The sequence below is a fragment of the Ambystoma mexicanum genome, chromosome 9, assembly GCF_040938575.1.
Source record: "Ambystoma mexicanum isolate Mex_15411 chromosome 9, UKY_AmexF1_1, whole genome shotgun sequence".
In the NCBI taxonomy this organism is placed as follows: domain Eukaryota; kingdom Metazoa; phylum Chordata; class Amphibia; order Caudata; family Ambystomatidae; genus Ambystoma; species Ambystoma mexicanum.
This window is the reverse complement of record NC_090931.1, coordinates 1,126,823,700-1,126,848,339: the sequence shown is the minus strand read 5'-3', so window position 1 is coordinate 1,126,848,339 and position 24,640 is coordinate 1,126,823,700.

The window sequence follows — 24,640 nt, the reverse complement described above, 5'->3', positions numbered from 1 at the left end:
CTGCTTCCCATCTTTTGCTTTTTATTGTCTACTCCTATCATCTGGAATGTATAGCTTGCATCTGTGTCTGTAAAGGTAGTAGGTGTGATGCTACTGTGGAGTTCCTTCCACTTGCATTTATTCCATGATGGCATCTACAGGGTGTACTCTTCCCCTCTTTTCTTAGGTTCGACAGTCTACTCGCCAAGTAGTTTAGACCCACCCATTCGGTGTCAAACTCTATGAAAAGAAGTACTGGAACTATATTCCCTGCTGGCCTGCCCTATACCCCCAAAAATCCCATTGCCACACCCCCTCCCACGCACAAACCAACCCCCCAAACAAACGAACCTGCTGTTTAAGGGAATGTTCAGCGCAGTAAATTGAAGTGCAAGGTTCAACTTCGTCCAACACTTTTATTTTAAATTGAAACCATTCCGAAGCAGTTTCATTTTAAACTAAAAGTATAGGAACAGTAAAAACTGTGTTTAAAGTAGAGGAGCACCACTCCCAACCGCTGCTGTCCTCTATGACCACTGCACTAATTTCTACATACATGTAGTATTTACCTATTTTTCATGAATGCAGCAACAACTAGTAAATCTTCTGATATTATTATCTAAAGAAGCCATGCAAGTGTGAGTAAAAACAAATATACATAAAACAATGAATGTCCCATGATGTCAGAAACCTGCACCCCGTCCTAAACCAAAGTTATTTCTAGAGGGGAGAAGAGAGTATATAAAATTACCCAAGCACATATATTCACAGCAAGTCTTTTAGCTTTTTGAGAAGCGGAGAAAGATTTGCATGGTCCTAAGCTCAATGGTAAGAGAGGTTAAGAGGGGTATACCTCAGATGAAGTAAAGGGTCTGTTATCGGTTTAAGATTTGTGACACCACAGACGACCATAGGCGAAGACGATCCCTGCTCTGTGCTGATGCTGCCCCCTGAAAGATGCCGTTTTCAGCAATGTAGGAAGCTATTTGTAAATGTATTACCTCAGGAGTCAGTCAGGCACATTGAATGTAACGTGGCAGCCTAGGGGCAAGGAATAAAGCTGACTTGACATTGAGGCAACATGCTCAAACTGACTGACACCTGTATCCTTTCCCGCTGCTGAATAGAGGATGTTCTTTAAAGGAGCAAAAGTAAAGGATACACTAGTGTTAGGACAAGTTACCTGAATCAAGCTGGGACCCGATGAGCGTCTGTTCCAGAACGTGAAGATTGATGATAGTATATGGAGCATGTTCACATGTAGAGTACTTCTGAAGATTGCATAATTTGGCAATCTACTTCACATGCAGCTTAATATATATATAAGGGACCAGCAGAAAGGCTTAAGACTGAGCGAATGTGATGAGGTGGATATAGTGTCAACCTAGGCTAACTCCGAGATTCACATTTAAACAGATGTCCTATTTATATATTTGACAATGGCTACATACTCATGCTTGAAGGTGCTTCGCCTGAGAAAATGTTGGCCCATTCAGTACTGAATTTCTTCCAGGAAGTCACAAAGCAGCTGATACCATGTTTAGATATCATCTGCAGAAAAAAAAACTAATTTTCCATTAGAATTCCGATGTCCACATATGCCCTGCCAAAAACCAGGACTCTTAGAAGCTTAATTTAAAGTCTACTCAGAATGAGTGACAGGATGAAACTGTGGTGGCCAACAAAAGGGATGGGGTGTGAGAAGTATTAAATAGAAGCAAGCACTACAACCACAGACCCCATTTGATGTTTCAAGATTTTAAAGAAGACCCAATGATTGACTGTGGCAAAGGATACTGAGTGTTCCAGTGAAACTGGACCTGCAGAGTAGCCATTTCCATGAAACAGCCTGTTTGAAAGCCACACTAATGGGGGACAGAGATTAACATCAATGATACATCTGTTTAGTTGGAGAGATATGCATTCTCAATGGTATTATCCACCAGAGGGCAATGATAGGGCCACAGTTGACTGTAGAGTGCACAGATAGAATACATTTAGCAAATTCTCATGGAATTGGCTCCCCACAGTGCTTGGTATCTCGGGTGATCGGCGGACACTTTTTGTGCTTTACTGGTTTTTCTTCTGCACCAATTCTATCTATCTAGTAGATCCTAAAATATGGTATTGCTCTGTCACTGAGCATGTACACCGTGGAAGGTCCAAGCATTGGGTTCCTATTTTCTTCATTGTGCGCACAGCTGACTATGCTATGCATGTGTACACCAATTCAAAGAGACATTATGCAGTTTTCATGACTAACTAACTATCTCGCTCACAGAAGTGTCACATAAAACAGCATTATGTAGCCATACGGTATGTTATGTTAATTCATTTTATAAGGCGCACACTCTCCAAAGCATATCAAACCTAATGTAACACATTCTCCAACGGTTTGATATGCTGATTTTAGTCCGCTTCTTCCCACGGTATGCAGTTTTCTTGCACTCTTTGTGGGTAGCAAAATATTGTTAATATGTGTCCTTGTTGAAAACAATCCACACTTTAGATTTTCTTGTTGGGCTACAACGTGACCCACATTGTAACCTCACTGTAAAAGTGGTGGTGAGGGTTGTGGTTGCGGTGCTGACATTGGCGGTCTGGCAGCCACATACTGAACATTTCCACATCCATCACATCACAGGTGGGTGAGTACCTTTGTTCTCATACACCTAATACTTGTTTTTTCTTGAATGTTAAGAGAGATAGAATACTGTAGAATTGTGTTGAACTGTGTTTATGTTTTACTGTACATCAATATTCATTATGTTTTAATTGTAATTTATGTGATTGTATTTGTATGTATGTAGCACCTTGAAATTGGGTGCACTGGTAAGATGTTTGTTGTCAGTAAATATATGTTCTATTCTATTCTATTCCTTTGTATTTAATTCTCACCACTGAAAATATGCCATTGTCCTTCTCCTCCTCCCCCTTCTTGGTATCTGCCTGTTCTCGGATGGGTCCACAGACTTAATGGACATGACAAGTGGAATCTAGGAATGTCCCCTATCCTGCTCCTATACATCATGTACAATTGCTCCTTGCTCCTCCACCGCCAGACTGCATGCTGTCTGTTTACCCGGCTCATCATGCTTCTCTGCACTGTCTATTATTGTTCTAGTTCATCTCATCATGAGAGACAACCTCCATCTCTTTGCTTTCTGCCCAAGAGGTAGACTGACAGCCTTCTGCTCTGTCTCTTCAAAATCCTCCTCCAACTGCAGCATATGCTGCTGAATGCAATGCTGATGTCCTAATTATGTGCAACAGGTGCTGCAGAATGTGAATTTGACACACACAATATGGGCCTCATGTGTGTGCAGAAATTGTCTGCAGCTGTTATTGTAAAAGTCCCTCTGATTGCATGCCTACCCGTTCCCCTTGCTTGTGTTGGTGCCTCAGACATCTTGATACTCAAGATTTATCACATAATCTCATCCTGCCTGCAGAGAATTCCAAGGTATTTCTTCTCAAGCTCCAAAAAGTAGACTGGTCACAAAAAGAGGTTGCACACAGTTACAAATACGGAAATAATCAACACCTACCTGCAAAGAATGGTAAGACTTTTCTACGTAATCAGCAAATATGGGGACTAGCCACACCATGCTGACACACTCAGTTCATGAAACTGAATGTAATCTCCACCTGCCTACAAAGAGTTTTAAGACATTTGTATTTAAGCAAAACATATGTTAACTGGTGCACAAAATGATGATACACTCAGTTGTAAGCAATGAATACAATCTCAACCAGCCTCCACATAATTCTGACATGTTTCTATGCAAGCAACAATGATGTGAGCTCTCTACACAAACTAAAGGAAGCACACTCAGTTACTGGCATTGCATTTTACATTTCCTACAAAGACTTCTAAGACCCTCCATTGCTGATAGATTTGTAAGAGTTTTCATTGGAAAACAGATTTGTACAAATATTGTAGGCAAGCAACAAGTATGTATGCTGGTGACAAAAAGACAGCCCACTTCGTTACAGCCAGTGAATATCAGAATATTATCTCCACATGTATCCCAAGAATGTAGAGACGTTTCTAGGAAAGCAGCAAGCATATTGGCTGGCCACAAAATGACATAGTTACTTACAGACCTTAAATCTAAACTCCTCCTGCCTAAAAATATGTCTAATACTTTTCTATTCACACAACACCTATGTGGACTGGCAATAAAAAGATATAACTCACAGTTATTGTCACTGGATGTAATGATGTGTTTTTTATATAATGACTAGTGGAAAAGCCTGTGTACATGGCTAGTGTGCGTAAAGGAAGACATGTTCAGAGTGTAATTATATTATGTGGTGTAAGTTAACGGAATTATATTCATTACAAACAATTGTAAAGGATCTTGGTCCTTTTATGTGGAGGATTAGTAACATCGCACAGGATCAGTTGAAAGTTCAACATAGTTGTACCACCAATGGATGTATCTGCGCCTCGTTGTCTTGGATTTTACTTATGAGTATTGGACTGAAATATATAAGGTTGAGGCATGTCAGAGTAAAGCCATTAATGTGCAGCATAATTCGAAGTACACATGAGATCATAAAATAAAGTAAATTGAAATCAAATAAAGTTTAAAAGCTACATGAAGAACATTATTGATATAAAGTACAATTAATAATTAATTACATAATACATAATGACATTACAAAAAGAATGTTTATTTTGTTAGCGAAATAGCGCTTGAACAAATTAATTTCTGTTTATATATATTTTTTTAAATGTATATGTTTTCTTAGCATATGAAACTTGAAGTATGGTGTTAAAGTGGTATCCCTATCTTGGGCCTTTTCAGCTAATAGTTTGTTATCATTGTTGAAATATACATTTTGTTCACCTGGAAGATGAACTCAAAGTCTTATTGCTGTATGCATAAGGCAACAGCTCCCTCTAGTGGTGCTAACATAAGATACACATTGTGTTTGCCTGGAAGATGAACATGAAGGCCTATTGTATACGTAAGGCAACAGCTCTCTCTAGCGGTGATAACAGGTGGAGCAGGCAGGGTGGCTTCGGACAAACATACATCTGGCCTTTTATTATATAGTATGATATGATGTGCTATTTATATAGCGCTTTTGCCAAAGTGCTTTAAACTGAACATATTTATATACAATATCATCCCAACACAGTTGTAATCTTCTGACTACAGAACTTTCTAAGACTCTTCTATTCAAGTAACATTTTTGTAGAATGAGCAAGCACAAAAAGATGATCTACTCAGTGGTAGCCAATGAATGCACTATCTTGCCTACAAATGTTTCTAAGACCTTTCATTGGTACATAGATTTCTGAGATATTTCATTGTCAAAAACGTTTCTAAGAATTTTTAACAAAAGCAACAATTATGTCGACTGAACACAAAAATATGACATACTCTGTTACAGCCACTGATTAAAATATCTTCCTGCCTCATAAGAATTCTAAAACCTTTCTGTGAAGCAAAAGTATATGGACTGGACAGGAAAAAGACACCACTCTCAGTAGGAGTCACTGAATATAATCTACTCTGTCCTATTTGATTTCCAAGACTTTGACACATAGCAAGAGACAGATATATAGACTGGCCACAAAAAGGACATCCTTAAAAACCCTAAGCTAGCAAGGTTCCAGAGAGACTGCAACCTTGAGATTGCAGTGTTAGTGGAAAGACCTTCATTAGCCCCAAACCCCCCTCCACTTTTTTTGAGGAATTAACACTCCAAATTCTCTAATTCTGGCTCCTTGTTTCATCGTGAGCAACCCTGTGCAGGGTTGCAGCATCACTCTGATATCAAAACCCTGGTGCTGCATCAAATCCTGATGAGTTATGGCCATTGGTGGTGGGGGAAATAGGGCAATTTAATGTGTGACTGTGTGAGAAGAGTTTGGGGCTTGTGAGAGGCATCAGGCTAGACCAGTGGGTGAGACGAGAACACTGAGCATAGCAGCTGAGAATGTTAATGTATCTCTCAGCCTGCTGTCTAGTAAACTAAGGAAGTTGAAATGGGTGACTGTGGTCCTCAAATTTCAAGCAGCCATTCCTCTAAACCAAGCATTCTAGCCTCACATCACTCTTAGGAGGTGACTCATGGCAATGTCTGAGTTTCCACATTACCTCTTTCCCTCATATACTAACATGCAGATGCTTGATTTGTTACTCATGGATACAATGTTATTATTTCAGCTAGAGAGATTTCAAGAGATGAGAGAGGGAAAGAAGCAGATAGTGAGATTGAAAGGTGGCATTGTGAGCTGGAAAAATGGGACCTGTCTGTAAATGGCATGGAGTAATAGGGCCAGGTTTCAGGTTATTTTGCCTTGTAAGGCCTACTGCCCTTTCCCACCAACTAACTGACTCCACTCTAAGATCTCCTACAACCTCACTACACACACAAACCCCCAAAGATGGCCACCACAGGCCTAGCAATTAGCACATCAAGCTTAACTAAGCCACAACTAAGTTTTCCACCCAAGCCCTATTGCACTCTCCAACATTAGTGGCTAAACAAATGCAAAGCACCGTAGTCTATAAGATCTTCGGCTCTTCCCTCTACATAACATACTCCTGTAAGGATATTTGGCGTGTTACAGTACAGAGTACAGCAATACTGCACAAGTAGCAACATTTTTTTTTGCAGCACCACCACCACAAGGGTGCGGTGCATTGCTATATGGGTTAGCAGATTAACAAGGAAAGACAGACTATTCAGTCAAAAACGATTTTAACATATAAGATGCAAATCTGTTTTTACAGTTAAAAGCACACGTGTTCATTTAAAAATGCACACTATTTTTCACCTGAAATGCCTATATTGCTAGAGACACATTTGAAAATTAACAGCTAACCTATTAACCATTAACCTGACTAATAAAACCTTATTTTAATATAACCCACTAATAAAATGTGTTCTCCACTGCAGAATTAGGCATACTCTGAAAACCATTTAAATGTGTGTGCAGATTTTTCTCTTCTCTTCTCTGCCTGATTCTCCGTGTTTTTGTGCACAGTAACTGCAGGAAGGAGGAAGTCAGATTTGCAACAATTGCAAATGTATAAGCGAAGCTATTGTTGAAGAGTAGGAGGATGAGAGATGATGGATTTCATTGGGACACGTCATACAGAGGGCTGAGAGGAAAGTTTTAGTGGGCAGTATCAGGGAAAAAGACAGGCAGACATCTTTCTGCACTACTGGGGAGAAGACCTGGCTGTGGGGTCCTGACTGAATGCAGATTCCGGTGTCCTGCTGCAGTCGAGACTGAAGAGAGCTGAAAGAAAAACCTTTCCACTGGCTGAGGCATTCCTATCTGAAAAAGCTGAGAATTCCAGGCAATGACCCCGGCTTGAGAAGGCAAGCGTTCCTTTTTGCTGGAGTTAATCCAAGAGAGCCACATTCACAAAGAGAACAACTGAAGAACACTCAGATAAGGTAATTACCTAAGCGTGGGAGCCGGGTGTGTGCACGAAAATATGCAGTCAGTGTAGGATTCCTGTGCGTGTCTTAATCAAATACCAATGTTGCAATTTGAGTTCTGTTCTCCGCCACGCTCTTTGCAGTGTGACATAGAAAATGCTTTTACTGTACCATTTTATTTATTTCTATAAAGAATGAGATCATGTCTAAATGCAACTTTTATAATACAGAAAATATTTGAAAACAGACGGGTGGTTTATTTTCTATTTACCATTACAATGCCAATGATGTGGGGAGATTTTTAAACAGTGCAATGGTCATTTTAAGACAGATGTGTGCATGTCAGAATCAGTATGAATAATTGTGAGTAACTGTAGCATAACTTGTTAGAGGTACATGAGCCAACGGGAAGAGAGACTCTCTGAACATAGCTCCCTACCGTATATAAGGTAGTGGAAATTACCACAAGACTACCACATATAGCTCTCTGTCGTAAATAAGTCAGTGAGTTCGCCCATGGTGGCACACCAACACTATCACTGGAAATGTGGTATTCCTAGAATGCAGGTCTGAGGTCTCTCTAGTGATCACACGAAAAATCTAAGCAAAGATAAGGGATTCTGGACATTGGGGCCACAAATAAAACAAGGGAAGTATGCTCACCAAAATACCACCAACCACGTATACCAAATATGCAGGTCTGGGTGCTAAAATAATGCATGTCCATTGTATTATTGTTGCACATGGCCAAATCTGAATACAAAGAGTGATTATTGCTAAGTTATTTTTCGGCGGTAATAAAATACCGTCAGGCCCCAAATCTCCACAAAATACCCTACATATTTATGGTGCGTTGCAGGCCGGGAAAGTGATCATAGAGTACCTACTGGGCGTGGCAAGCGTGTCTCACACTGCCATTTGCACATTAAAGGGAACCCATTTTATAATAGCAGTGTGCCACTAAAAACGAATTTCAGAATGTCACAAAGGGAAACCACATTCTCAGATCTAGTGCAATATTTAGAGGCAAAGTTATTTGCACATGGGAATTGGTCTTCGAATAGCACGTTAGACTGGAGTAACCGCATTCAGGGTGAGGTGCAGAAAGAAAAACTAGACAATATTTTTGCAGAAGGCAGCATAATTCAGGTCTGCCTTACAAGATTATTGAATGCAGCCGATAAAAGTGCAGAGAAAGACTGTTTAATACGGCTATGCGGCAAAATATGGTTTATTTTAAACAAGTCCCTGCGAATGCAAGAGAATGATACTCAGCTAATTAACAGGTTAAAGACTGAATTAGACGGGGCAAGTAAAAATCAGGAAATGTTGAGAGCAGAATTGGATGTATGCCAAAAAGACATGCAATTAAAATGCAGAGACTTTGATACTCAGTTATCCAAAAGCAAGAAACAATTTGAAGATAGTGAGCAAGAATTGACACACTTAAAAGCCTTAGTGGATCACATTAGGCAGGATAAAGATGAGGTTGTTTCAGAAATGCAGATTTTACAAAAAGAACATTGCGAAAAAGAAGGTGATCTCCAGAGTGCAGAACAAGAAATGATTAAAATGATCCAAGAAAGAGACAAGAGAAATAAAGAGTTCAATGAATGCCAAATGCAAATGTGCGATATGCAGGAGGCAATTAATAAAATGAGTGATGAAAATAATTATTTGCATGATGAAGCCAACAGACTCCTTAAAAAGTGTAAGGACTTAGAACAGCAAATGTGCATCCCCAGGTCCCAGAAGAGGCGGCAGGGTACCACATTCAATGGAGTGGAGGTGAATTCTAGCTCTGCCCAAAGAGCTAGTGCCCCAGTGACAGGGCCGGTGACTGAACTTGGTTGCAGCGCCCTTGGGGGATTTGATACAGTCATTGGGGGCAGCCACCAATCTCATACACCTGAAAACAGGATTGAATCACAAAATAGTGCAATTCCATGCATTGCAACAAGTAGACCCATAAAAATAATGAAATCCATTAAAGCCCTGATCAAACCATTTAAAAAGGGAGGTGAATGCTGCATTGAGGATCACTTAGAAGCGGTACATGACATTTTTAAAGCACTCCAGATACCTAGGGAACAGTACAGACAATATTTTCATTTAACTTTAGATGCCCCGACGGCCAGCATCATAAGGGGATTAAATGAACAGCAGAATATGACATGGCTGGAGTTTGAAAAAGAAATTAGGCGTCATTTTTCTCCTTTTCAGTCATTGCAGGAGGCAAAGAAAGTTGCGTACACTATTACTGCTGGACCTAATACATCCCCTCGCCAATTTTTACAAGACTTAAAAAGAGCATTCTCTCGCTTTGATGTATCTTTTGACTCAAATTCCAATGAGTTTAAAACCGCATACTTCTATGGGCTACAGAAAGACATCATATCCCAATTGGTCCGTGAATTTGACCGTGACAAGTCCCTTGAATGGATTGTACATCAAAGCACAAAGCTATATGAGGTACTCTATTGTCAGGGTAGAGAAAGTGATAAAATGAAAGATACTAGGCCTAAATCTAAAGAACCCTCAGCCACAGTAATGGAAATCAGGTCAGCCAAAATGTCCCTTGAGTCTGCTCAAAGCCAAGGTAAAAATAATGTGACACCTGAACAAAGGGGTAATCAACAAAGATCGCCATTTCCTGTACCAATGTTCCAATCACATGATCCTAGTAATAGAGAGAGCTACATCAGCCCTAGATATTTAGGAGATAGACCCCGGGTAAGATACCGGTCTGATATGGCAGGTATGAACAATAACCAGAGACAAAATCAAGATCAAAGAAACGATGGTCCCTACCAGTCATTGGGGACACAGAGTAGGTTTGATCCCAACACCATGATATATGGTAATCAGGATAGGCCCCGATATGTGGATCGATTTACTGATAATGGAAATCAACATAGGGGCCAGTACCCACAATCTGAGAGACAGGACATGAGGCAAAACGTGAACTACAGTCCACGCCAGTACAATGATTCCCCACCAGGGGACTATAATCAAAGGATGGGTGCAACCCGCTCCCCTCCACAAATAAATCAAGAGTTCAGAAACCATCCCAACCGGTATCAATCACCTGAGAGGTATCAGAATAGATCCAATCAGGGGGAAAACAAACAATATCGACCTAGGCCACAGAAAGAGGATCCTAGAGAGATGGAAAGGTTCCAGTGCCTTGAGGCCCAAGTGAAAATGTTAGCTGAGCAAATAGGAAAGCTCTATACAGCGCAAAAACAACCTTCCAAAGAGGGGGCTGATGGCCATAGCAATGACCGGGGGGCTTCCGAAAAGTGACTAAGTACTCATGATAACTGCAGTGCCAAAATGACAGATTGCTCTGATATAATTTTGCATAACGACTCTGAGATGTCTAATGGATTAAAAATGAAAGTACCAGTAAATGAAATTGTGACAGAAAGTGCAAATACTTCTAAAAAAGAGGTACGGTTTAACTTAGAGCTAAATAAAACAGTAAAGATTTGCACAAATGAAAAAGAAACATTAGGAATTCCAAAAGAACAAAGGAACAGATTTAAGAAAAATGACTCATGCATGGGGAATACCAGTGAACAGGGAGTAAGTGGGGATGCCATAGCTCCTTCCCTGGGCAAGCAAAACACAGACAGAAAAAGGAAATACTCACAAGGAGGGTACAAGTCAATCACCTGAAAAATTCTTTGAGCCACATATTTTTGAAGAGGCTGAAAGGGCTGGTATTACACTAAATGATCACAAATGCACAGAATTAAAAAATGACAAATTGCTGAATGATGTTGTTACACATGTTCAGTTGGGAGGTTGTAATGTGGTCTCTGATGTTACCCAGATGGATGGGCGAACAGTGGCCACACTCCAAAAAACCTCTGAACATGGAGAAATGAATAAAATATCTCGCACAGAAATGGGTAAAAAGGAGGGAAAAATGTATTTTCATTTACCAATGTGCTTAGCCAAAAGTGAAAAAGACCTGAGAAAGGTGAGCCCTGAAATCAGTAAGAATTCACATTTCTTATGTGTATTAGAGGAAGTTGAGGACAGATATTATGCACCCATCACTGTAGAAGAAAAATGCCACACCTTCGCTATGATTGACACGGGCGCACAGGCCACAATTATGTCCAAGGAGCTGGTAAAGAGTATCAATGAAGGGAGGCCTCCACAGAGTCAGATCACAGTGAAGGCAAATCAAGGCCCAGTGCATAACTTTAATGGGGAGGAGGTGCCCATCATAGGTGTAACTGAGGTTGACATAAAAATAGGAAAGCACAGAATGAAACAAGAGGTATTGATCACATCTATTTGTGAAATTCCATTTCTGATGGGGACAGATTGCCTGAAAAGATTGTCTCCTCTCATAGATGGGGTGAATGGAGTGCTGTGGTCCTTAACCAAAAAACCATTGAGGCCTAAGAAACTAAAATCACAAAACAGCAATATAAAAGAATGTCACACCGTTGCCAAAACAAATGATGCTGTGGAGGTATATCTCCAGAATAGCTGCATACCTAGTGTCACTGTTATATTAATGTGTCAAGACAAAGATCAGAGCGACAATGAAAAACTACCTGTACAAATATACTTGGACCCAAGGAAAGATTGGCAGACTGCTATAGATGAGCACACATTACGTTTTTACTTAAAAGAGAATACATGCAAACAGAATATTGTTCCTAAAACAGATTCAGAAAAACACATTACCACTCTGGCAGAAATACACATGTAAGATGAGCAACCATGGGTTCACGTTGGTATAAATGATTATCTTAAAACAATAAAAGCCACTTTAGCGCTTGAACATGAAAGGAGTTTCATTAATGAGAAATTGTTGCAAAAAATTATGGAGAGGGAAGAAATCCCGAAATTTAGGATTAAAAACCAATATGTTTCTGGGTTGGACAGTCCAGACTTTGAAAACCGAATTACAGGCAGATGCATGCTTAAAATTAGCATTGGGCAGAAAACAATTTACCATAATGTATGGATAGTGAATGGAGCACAAAATGAATTTTACATGGGCAATGACATCATGCACAGAATGTGTATGGTGTTAGATTTCCTTAATCAAAAAATATGGTCACGCCTAGGTGGGCCGGCACCTGAATTTGAAGACAAAAGAAGGGCTTATCATTGTGCACAACTGGTTCCTTATGCCATCGAATTACAAATAAGGAAAGATACTATTATTCCTGCATTTACAAAACAGTTTGCAATAACACTGAAATGCAAAAATGGGCAGCAGATGAAAGGCTCTGATGCATTTGTATGCCTGAATGAATCCATAAAACAGCAAGGCCTGGATTATGAATACATTCCATTGGTAGACATTGGTGAGGGATCTGTAAAAATCATGGTAAATAATAAAGGTTGTCAGGATATTCATTTAGAGGAAAACTCCCCATTAGGAATGGCCATACAAAAATCACATTATACGGCAGATTTAAATAACATGGTGATTGGGAATATTCCTGAAAAATATGTAGATGCCAAGGGCGAGTTGCCAGAACACCTGGACTCTCGGCCCAAAGGAATATTTAAAATTCATTCTGTGTATCCTTATGATTCAAATGAGACAGTGTGCTGCCATCAAGAGGATTGCATAATATTTAATTTAAATGAAAATGAAACAGGAAATCAGCCCATTGAAGTGGAAGCTGATATGCCAAAATATTTAAAAGTGGCAGCTCTACAAAAAGACATAGCCACACAGTTAGAGGAAAGCGCTGAGATTCCTTTACCAGAAGAGTTTCCAGAATTTTCCAGAATGGTAGAAGAGCAGATCTCCTTAGCGGATGCATGTGACAGCGATGAGGATCGAGACGACCTGAGGGAAATATTTATGGAGTTTAAGGATGTATTTGCAAAAGATGCTTATGATTGTGGTTTAACTGGTTTACATGTGGCCACACTACCAGAAGGTTGTAGCAGAAATCCAGTGTTTGTACGCCAGTATAGACTACCGCTGGCATGTTTAGAATCATTGGCAGAGATTATTAAAAATTTGGAATCACGGGGAATAATTAGGCCCATTCATAGCACATCCAATACGCCTATTTTAGGTGTGTTAAAGCCAAATGGTCAATGGCGGCTGTGTGCAGACTTAAGAGAGTTAAATAAAAGAGTACCAGTATCTAGATGGCCACTACCATTCATTGATCAGGGCCTAGCTCAGATACATGGTTCAAATGTATTTACCACATTAGATCTCACATCTGGATATTGGTGTGTGCCATTGGCAGAGGAGATACAACACCTATTTTCCTTTACATTTGACAGGACTCAATATGCCTGGCTTAGAGCTCCGTTCGGGTACATCAATAGTGGGAGTGAATTTGGCATATTTTTGAGAAAGGCCATGCCGGATGCAGCGGAAAGAGGAACAATAGTTTATGTGGATGATGTCCTGATAAAAAATGAAAACCTTAAAAGCCATTTTGATGAAATAAGACATGTGCTTGGCCAATTGCAGAAAGCAGGCGCCAAAGTATCTTTACAAAAAGCACAATGGTGCAAGAAAAAAGTGAACTTTCTAGGGCATGAAGTGACTGAACATGGGCTAAATCCACAAAGGAAGAAAATAGAGGCCATACAAAGATTAAAAGATCCTAAAAATGTGAAAGGAGTAAAAAGTTTATTAGGGATGACAGGCTATAACAGAAAGTTCATTGAGAATTATACAGAAATCACTCAACCATTGACTAAACTGCTTAAACTAAATACTCCCTGGAGATGGGAAAGAGAGCAGTCTGATGCAGTGGCTAGATTGAAGGAATGTCTTGTAAAGGCACCATGTTTAGCATACCCCATAAAGGACAGGGATTTCTTTATAGAAATAGGTTTTTCTGAACATTGTATGTCAGCAGTATTATCACAAAAACACGATTTGAATCACAAAACCATTGCATATGCAAGTAAGGCATTTTCCCAAGCTGAAATGAAATTTAATGAATGTGAAAAGGCCCTATTAACCACTGTGTGGGCGCTACAACATTTCCGCCCCATTGTTCAGGGAGAAAAGGTGATTATTGAAACAAATCATCAACCGTTGCAATTTTTAGAGAGTAAAAGAATTAGATCAGGCAATCTAGCGCAATCCAGAATCACTTCATGGACGCTGGCATTACAAGGTTTTCCCGTAGAAGTGAGATATGGACAAAATAAAAAGAGCCCAATTGCTCAAGGGTTAGCTGACTTACATGACTGTGCAGCTGAACAAATACCAAATGAAATGGAAGTGGAAGCTAGTTTACAGGAATTTGAACAATCACCACACAAAGCTTTTGATGAAAAAACATGCAAGGATTTGCCAACTGTTTATGTGGATGGTTGTGCTTTTCACATTGAAAATGACAGTAATAAACAATTAGTGGCAGGAATAGGAAATGTCTGGTTGAAATGTGAAGGCGTTCCTAGTATAGGGATGAGGATTGGAGATAGGAGCAGTCAGGTGGCGGAATTGGCAGCCATCTATAAAGCAATTGCTACTGCAGTTGATAAAAAGTTCAGTGAAATTGTCCTGGTGACTGATTCTGACTATGCACGGAATAGCTTTGTGGAGTATTTGCCTGGTTGGAAAGCAAGAGGCATGGTTACATACAACAAAAAGCCACTTAAACATGGAAAAATGATACAAGCCATAGACAAATTGGTGTCAGAAAATAATTTAACAATATACTGGAGAAAAATTCGTGGGCATTTAAAAACACCAGGAGAGGATAAGGAGGGAAATGATAAGGCAGACCATCTGGCTAAGATTGGGGCTGTGATGGGAGAATTGCTACCTATTGATTATTTAATGAGTGAAATACAAATTGATGCAGTCACACGTTCTAAAGCACCAAAGGAGGTATATCAACCGGTGGTGCAGTGGAGTCATGACACGCCAGACCAAGATTTGATTGAGGCACAAAAGAATGATCAAATTTTGGGAATCTATTATAATCATTTGATAGATCCTGAACAAAATCCTGTAACAGAAAAAGATTGTATGGGAAAAGAAGAGTTGAGGGTGTTATTAAAGAACAAAACACGAATTAGATTACAGGATGGGCTCATGATTAGAGAGTCCATAACAGGGCAAATACAGTGGGTAGTACCCCTTTCATTCAGAGGACTAATGCTACACCATGCACACGATGCCATAACTGCAGGCCATAGAGGTTCACAAAAAACATTAGAAATACTAAAAGATTATGCTTACTGGCCTCATATGTCCCAAGATGTGGAATTATATACTAGAGGATGTCTAGTATGCGCCCAATTTAAACCTGCTTCACCAATGCATAGAGCACCATTGATGAAAAGAGGCCTAACTCTCCCATGGTCAGATTTGCAAATAGACTATGTAGGTCCTTTAAAAAGGTCGAGCAGGGGACACCGTTATATTTTGAGTGTGGTATGTTTGATGTCAAAGTGGATTGAGTGCATTCCTGCACCAGATTGTAGTGCGCAAACAGCAGCCACATTACTGGTGAACCATGTGTTCTCAAGGTTTGGGTTGCCACAAAGAATTGAGTCAGACAGAGGAAGTCATTTCACAAGTACTCTAATGAGCAAGGTATGGCAAATACTAGGTGTGAAAAGGAAACTACATATCGCATATCGGGCGGCGTCTTCAGGTACAGTTGAAAGAAGCAATAGGTCTGTTGTGGATATTTTAAAGAAATTTGTGGCAGAAGCAGGTTCCAGCTGGGATTTGCGTTTACCATTGGTTCTGATGGCAATCAGGTCGACTCCTGCCAAAGCAACAGGTGTTAGCCCCCATGAGGTCTTAACAGGTAGGAAAATGGTGTTACCACAACACCTACTATACAGAACACATGAGCAAACTCTAGTGAGTGCATCCACGGTTCATGAATATATTGATGAACTGAGGAGGCATTTGCAACATGCATTTGCTTTTGTGCAGAGAAATCTGGAAAGAGCTGCTGACAGTGCAAAGTCATATTATGATAAAAAGACATCAGTAAAGGAATACAGTGTAGGGGATCAGGTGTACAAGTTTCATTTTGGAAAAAGTAAACAGAAAAATTCTAAATTTCTAGCAGCCTGGCAGGGGCCATTTCGAATTATAGATAAAGTCTCTCCTGTAGTGTATAAAATTTTGAAAAATGAAGGTGAAACAGCAATAGAGCAGTTTGTCCATGTAAATCAAATCAAACCATGCCATCCCAGACATGAGATCAGGCAGCTTGAGCATGTGGAAACGGATAGAGTCCCTTGAGAAAATAAATGGGTGTAATCAGGAGGCAGTGACAAAGAAGTTAAAAAAAGTTGATTGATATGATGGCACATAAACACTGTAATATATGTAAAAATATATAATATAAATAAATAAATAAATAAATAAATAAATAAATAAATAAATAAATGCACATATAATGGAAGCTCATGGTTGGTGTGCAGAGAGAAAGTGTATTAAATATTGAATGCTGTTTTATATATGCTTGTTTTCTTTTAACTTGTATTTGATTTCAGAAAAAAAAAAAACAGAAAAAAATATAAACTAAATATTTTTACCAAGCATGTTTTATTTTTGGCAAAAGGTGGAAATTAGTATTGTGCTATGTACTTAATCTGTTTATTTTATATTTTGATTTAGACAATTAACATTATTTGGTCGGAGGTTCCGGGATCAGAGGCCACGGGAGACGATGGGGTCCTGGAGTCCCCTGGATGAAGACCAAAAGATGCCTGCCTCCAGGTGGAGGTGAAGACAAAATAACCGGAATGCCAAAAGAGATGACTACTGTGGATTCAAGATTGCCAAGATGAAAGAGTACTCGAATGAACCGAATAACATCGCTGGTCGGGACATACCAAAAGAGACAAAACAAAAGTTCCGGCATATGAAGTTCCACGTATTTATTATTTTAATTATTTATTTTAACTTGTTATATTACTTATTTGTTTTAGTTAGTTGTTTTATTTCATTGTTTTTAATTGACTTGGAAAATTTAAACTTAAAGTAATGCCACTTCCACTGAGAAGGCAAATGTGGAACATTTTATGAACTGATGGACTCAGATGAAATGTTGATTGCAAATTTTCATTGATGCACATGAATATTCATTTTGTTGGATTGCTATATTGTAAGAAAAAATAGAACAAGTTGTTTTTAGGAATTGGCTTGGATTATAGCCAAGTTCTAAAAACAAAAGGAGGGTATATGTAAGGATATTTGGCGTGTTACAGTACAGAGTACAGCAATACTGCACAAGTAGCAACATTTTTTTTTGCAGCACCACCACCACAAGGGTGCGGTGCATTGCTATATGGGTTAGCAGATTAACAAGGAAAGACAGACTATTCAGTCAAAAACGATTTTAACATATAAGATGCAAATCTATTTTTACAGTTAAAAGCACACGTGTTCATTTAAAAATGCACACTATTTTTCACCTGAAATGCCTATATTGCTAGAGACACATTTGAAAATTAACAGCTAACCTATTAACCATTAACCTGACTAATAAAACCTTATTTTAATATAACCCACTAATAAAATGTGTTCTCCACTGCAGAATTAGGCATACTCTGAAAACCATTTAAATGTGTGTGCAGATTTTTCTCTTCTCTTCTCTGCCTGATTCTCCGTGTTTTTGTGCACAGTAACTGCAGGAAGGAGGAAGTCAGATTTGCAACAATTGCAAATGTATAAGCGAAGCTATTGTTGAAGAGTAGGAGGATGAGAGATGATGGATTTCATTGGGACACGTCATACAGAGGGCTGAGAGGAAAGTTTTAGTGGGCAGTATCAGGGAAAAAGACAGGCAGACATCTTTCTGCACTACTGGGGAGAAGACCTGGCTGTGGGGTCCTGACTGAATGCAGATTCCGGTGTCCTGCTGCAGTCGAGACTGAAGAGAGCTGAAAGAAAAACCTTTCCACTGGCTGAGGCATTCCTATCTGAAAAAGCTGAGAATTCCAGGCAATGACCCCGGCTTGAGAAGGCAAGCGTTCCTTTTTGCTGGAGTTAATCCAAGAGAGCCACATTCACAAAGAGAACAACTGAAGAACACTCAGATAAGGTAATTACCTAAGCGTGGGAGCCGGGTGTGTGCACGAAAATATGCAGTCAGTGTAGGATTCCTGTGCGTGTCTTAATCAAATACCAATGTTGCAATTTGAGTTCTGTTCTCCGCCACGCTCTTTGCAGTGTGACATAGAAAATGCTTTTACTGTACCATTTTATTTATTTCTGTAAAGAATGAGATCATGTCTAAATGCAACTTTTATAATACAGAAAATATTTGAAAACAGACGGGTGGTTTATTTTCTATTTACCATTACAATGCCAATGATGTGGGGAGATTTTTAAACAGTGCAATGGTCATTTTAAGACAGATGTGTGCATGTCAGAATCAGTATGAATAATTGTGAGTAACTGTAGCATAACTTGTTGGAGGTACATGAGCCAACGGGAAGAGAGACTCTCTGAACATAGCTCCCTACCGTATATAAGGTAGTGGAAATTACCACAAGACTACCACATATAGCTCTCTGTCGTAAATAAGTCAGTGAGTTCGCCCATGGTGGCACACCAACACTATCACTGGAAATGTGGTATTCCTAGAATGCAGGTCTGAGGTCTCTCTAGTGATCACACGAAAAATCTAAGCAAAGATAAGGGATTCTGGACATTGGGGCCACAAATAAAACAAGGGAAGTATGCTCACCAAAATACCACCAACCACGTATACCAAATATGCAGGTCTGGGTGCTAAAATAATGCATGTCCATTGTATTATTGTTGCACATGGCCAAATCTGAATACAAAGAGTGATTATTGCTAAGTTATTTTTCGGCGGTAATAAAATACCGTCAGGCCCCAAATCTCCACAAAATACCCTACACTCCCAAGTTTCTCAGTCAAACCCAGAGAAAGCATCTTGGGATCTCAAGAACTGGATACTCTGAGCTGCATTCAATACCACATATCTCGCAACTGTCTCTCCCACTGTCCTACTAATGCGCCATCCCCCTTTTTGTAACAGAGCCACCAATATTGGCAGAAGGATGCTACACAAGACCACATAAATAATATAACATCACAATAAGACAGCACACTCTCTTACAGGCAATGAATGCACTCTCTTGCCGACACAGATATCTAAGACTTTTTATTGGGAGAAACAGTTGTAAGACTTTTGACTGGTAACAGATGTCTAAGTCTTTTCTACGCAAGTAGGGAAATATAGGGACAGGCAACTAACAGATGACACAGTTACATTTACTATATGTCCTGCATACAATGATTTCTGAGAGTTTTCTATGCAAAAACAAATATGAGTACAAATACTCAGTTACAGGCCCTGAATTTAATCTCCTCTGGCCAAAATGATTTCTAATACTTATCTACGAAGCAAGACATATGTGGACTGGCAAAAAAGTTGACCCACTCAGTTACAGTCAATATGCAAAATCTCCTCTTGTGTCCAAATAATTCTAAGACTGATCTATAGATCTATGCATGCAAAAACGATGCAGACTCACCACAAACAGACAACACACTCAGTTATATGCACTGAATATTCCCTCTTGTCTACACATATTTCTTAGATTTTTCATTTGGCGAAAAGATTTCTAAGACGTTTCTAAGCAAGTAACAATTATGTGGACAGATCACAAACAATGATACACCCAGTTATATCTACCGAATGTAATTTCTTCCTGTCTCTCAACCACTATATTGCTTCCCGAGGCAAGCAACTGATATGTGGGCTGGAAACAAAACCTACGACACAGATATAGGCGCTGATTCCAATCTCCTCTTGCCTACAAAGATGTATATGCTTATCAAGTCATTCAACAAGTTTGCAGGCCGACTGCAAAACGGCAACACTCTCAATTACAGCCATTTAATGCACTCTGTACCGTACAAAGGTTTCCAAGACTTTTTTCATGGCAAAAATAAAATGAAGGCTTTTTATTTATACAAGCAGCAAACGTGTAGTTACAAACACTGAATGCAAACGTCCATCTTTAGTTGCCCCTAAACAATACTGTCATATTCTTCTCAATCTGACACGCAATCACACGTGCATTTAAGGCAATAGATGCTGGTGAATATTTTCAATGGAATGGTGAAAATATTCACTGGCAAAGAGCGCAAGTGACTGAGCATGGTGACCACAAATCAAGCATGGAGAGTTCATGGAGTTCTTCCTCATTAGACATGTTTTTAATTAAAGGGTTAAAATGGGGCATTTTACAGTAAATGTTCTGTGATGAATTAGATAAGAAGCTATTCAATGTATTGTCAGTCCTGCGCAGTGGCAGGTAAAGATTCCAATAGCTGACAGATCACCACATGTACACAGGAGCATATTTCAATGCATTTTCAGGATGCCTATGCCAACAAAATATGCCAACATTGATAATTTACGTACATATTTATAAAGCGTTACTTAATAATCACAGTACTGTTTCTGTAAGCAAAAATGAACTAGCTCTGCAGAGTAAGGCCATTACTGCTACTGCAAGTACCGACATAATGGCGTTGTTCCATACAGAACTAAACATGCAATGGATGTGTCCAATCCACCCATTAAAACATACATGCACGTTATCTTTTTCCAATAATGATAGTAGTGGTACTGTAAGTATTTAGTATTTTTTATTTATTTAATTATTTTTAACGTGGATATGGCTCGACAGCAGCGTTGAGCTGTACAGAGAAGGGGTAGCACACGTTTGGGCTGGCATCTTTCAACAGTAGCACAGTACTGTGAGTTGATGACTGTGTTGTCAGTATGTGCATCCATTATAATTAGTCTTGGTCAGGTGTTGTTCCAAAAGTCATGCTTTCAGAGATTTGTGAAATTGGAAAATTGTGTGGACATTCAGAGCCGACACTGGGATTGAGTTACAGATTTGGGTTCATGACAAGAGAGGGATTGTTTGCGTGTTTTCTCTTTGCGGACAAGTCGTGATTCAAGCTGGTTGGTTGATTTGCTGCACGAGGAGCGTCTGCCATCAGATATGTGGAGCTTAGCCAGCAGGTACGCTGATGTGCTGATCGTAACTGCTGTGTAGATGACTCATGCAGCTTTGAACTGTACCCTGACCTGGAAAGGAAGCCAATGTAGTTTTTGTAGGATGGAGGTGATTCGGTCACATTTCCATGCACCGATAAAAAGACAAGCTAATAAGATGTGCTGCAGCTTGGTGGACTGTATTTAGGTAAGCAGCTGGAAGTCCCATCAGGAGGCATTTCCCACATCGATGTGCAAGACCACAAGGGCCTGCACAATGGTACAAAACTCTGAATGTCCTGCAGCGGAATGAAGAGTTTGAATTTGTGAAGGGTGTACATTTGGACCCAGGGTGTTTGGCCCTTTTTCACTATGTGTTTATGGAAGGGCAGGCCGCTGTCAATAGTGAAGCCTAAGGATTTTGCTGAGTCCGAGAGTTGTGGATGAAATCCTTCCAGGTGCATATCATTGAGCCATTGTTGTAAAAACAGTTTTTTATCGGCAGACTGGTGTGGAAGAATTTAGTCTTGGATGGGTTTAGTTTGAGGTAGGCAGTCGACATCCAGGACTGGGTGATGGTTAGGTTTTTGCAAAGACAAGTATTGTCCTGCGTGCTACTTACTCTCATGTACAACTGAGTATCATCCGTGTATTGCATAATGGCTATATTGGGATCTTTGAGGAGAGTGCCCAGAGGCTCCATGTAAAGGTTAAAAAAGATTGGTGAGAGGATGGAGCTTTGGGGGACTCTGAAGCAGACTTGAAGTTGGATAGAATGCAACAAGTTAATCTGGACTGCATGGTGTCTGCCTGAGAGGTAGCAGGTAAACCAATTCAGGGCAATGCAAGACAATCCCATCTTGTCGGAAAGGAGGGAGGGAAGGATGTGGTGGTAGACAGGTTGAATACAGACAAGAGGTCAAGTAGGATGAGAAAGCATGAGTAGCCCTTTATCCATGATCTGGAGGGAATCAGCCCTGACATGAATGGTAGCAGTCTTGATGCTACACTTTGGGCCGAACCCTTTCATTTAGGAGGTGATGTTTTTCGATTCTGAGGAGTAGTTGTGTGGCAACTAATTTTTTCAAGATTTTGTCAATAAACAAGAGGTGCATAATGGGTGGCTATTTGGCCTGGTTGTCTGGATCAAGGGTTATGTTTTTTTCAAAAGGAGTCAAATCAGACCAGTTCTGAGGGTGTGTGTCAATGACCCTTCTGTGAGGAAGGCATTAATGATGCTGAGGAGCATGTTGAGGGCCAGGCCCATCAAATGTTTAATGATGGAGGCTGGGATGATATTGTCAACAAGTGAGTTTGAGGGTGGAATTTGTTTTACAACATCCAGGGGAGAGAGCAAGTAAAGGATTTGGTCCAGAGGGGCTGATTTCATCTATTATTTTTAATGAAAAATGTGTTGATTCTGTCACATTTTTCCTGATTTCCTGGTTTCCCTAGAGTCAGGTGAAGGTTTGGTACAATGCTTTACTACTTCAGAGAGGACTTTGCACCTGTTAGGGGCTACCGCAATGGTGGTGGAGTAGTTTGCAGTTTGGGCTTCAGTGATCACACACACACACACACACGCACACAGATTTGAGGTTGGTGAGGTCCCCAGGGTTATGGTTTTTGCACCACCATTGTTACATTGTTATGAGGCTCTGATTGAGCGTTTGTTGGATGTGAGATCAAGAGTGTACCAAGGGGCGGATGGTTTGGTCTTAGCGCGGTTGATTTTTAGGGTGGGGCATGAGTGTCCACCAGTTTCATAGAAGAGTTATTGAATAATTCTGTGATGCCCGATACATTCTTTGTGGTGGGGATGTCTGCACGTTTTCATTCTAGTTCATTGAGCAGGACGGTTTTGAATATGCTGCATTGAGTGAGGAGGCTTTTAGCCTGATCTTTGTGTGCTGTTTTCAGGGGTCTGACCGATAATGGCATGGCGGCATAATCAGACCAGTTGAGTTGGATAGGGTCTGAGGAGGTGATGAGGATGGATTATGTGAAGAGTCTAGGCCCTAGACTCTAGGGTGTTCCCTCTGTTAACCATGGGGAGTGCACAATGTTCTCAAGGTTCATGGAATCAGTCAGTGCCAAAAGCGTAGATTCCTTGCATGATAAAGGAAACCGGCAGGCGAATTCACACTCATGCTGTGTTTGTCCAATAAGGCAAATATTGCTTCCGTAAGTACACATATAATGGCTTTGTCTGCTCAGGTCAATTCAACGATATAGCGGCACTGGAGAACTTTAGCGGGGTAATGTTGATGCACAGGTAATGGGAGTGACCATAGACCCATGGCACAATACGATTTTTGTGTTTTGTGATCTGTACTCACCTTCACCAAAGTTTTCTGAACTTGTCATCTGAAAAGCCAGACTTCTGGGTGTGCAGCTGCCTGGGTGGAGCTGTATTCTGATGGCAGAGGTGTTGAGGCAAAGTCTGGCGTGAGAGTAAGTGTCCAGCTAATCTGAATTTTGTCTGAAGTGGTGCATTTTTACGCACCTTGAGACTCAGATGGAAATTATCTTTGATGCACCCATGTGGTCAGATCATTTGTGAGAAAAGACAAGCTACCCTCAAAGACTATTCTAAACTCTATAAAATGGACACACTCATAAAGTCTTCTCAGTGCAGTAGACAGGCTATCCTGGTGCATCTTCTATACTGATAGACAGGCTACTATACTATCTTGTAATCATAGGATTATAGATCCTCTAGGTGCAATAGACCGGCCACCCTTATAATATTACTATATCTTCTAAGTTCTATAATAGGCTACTGTCAGACATCTTCTGAATGCAATAACAAGGATACCTGCATATGTCTTCAATGGGTTACAATGACTAACTCATAGAACTTTAAGTGCAGAGAAAGGTTACCATCATGTATCTTTGAGCGCAGTGGCCAAGGACATTGTAGGGTGAAACACAGTTACCCACCCCAAAATCTACCCAAGTGAAACACATTGTCCATCCTGAGATACTACTAACCCTCACAGTTCTTTTAAGTGCTATAGAAGTGTTAATGGTGACAATTCTTCAAGCACAATACCACTGTTAACCCTTTACAAATATTCAAGTGTAATGCATGTACTAACCCTCACAATTCTTCTTAGTGCTATACGTGTGTTGGCATTCACAATTTCTTCTAAGTGTTTTAAAAGTTCTAACCTTGCACGGTATCTTCTAAGTGTGGTATGTGTGCTGGCCTTCACAATTCGTCTAAGTGTATGTGATGATGATCATTATCTTGAATAGAA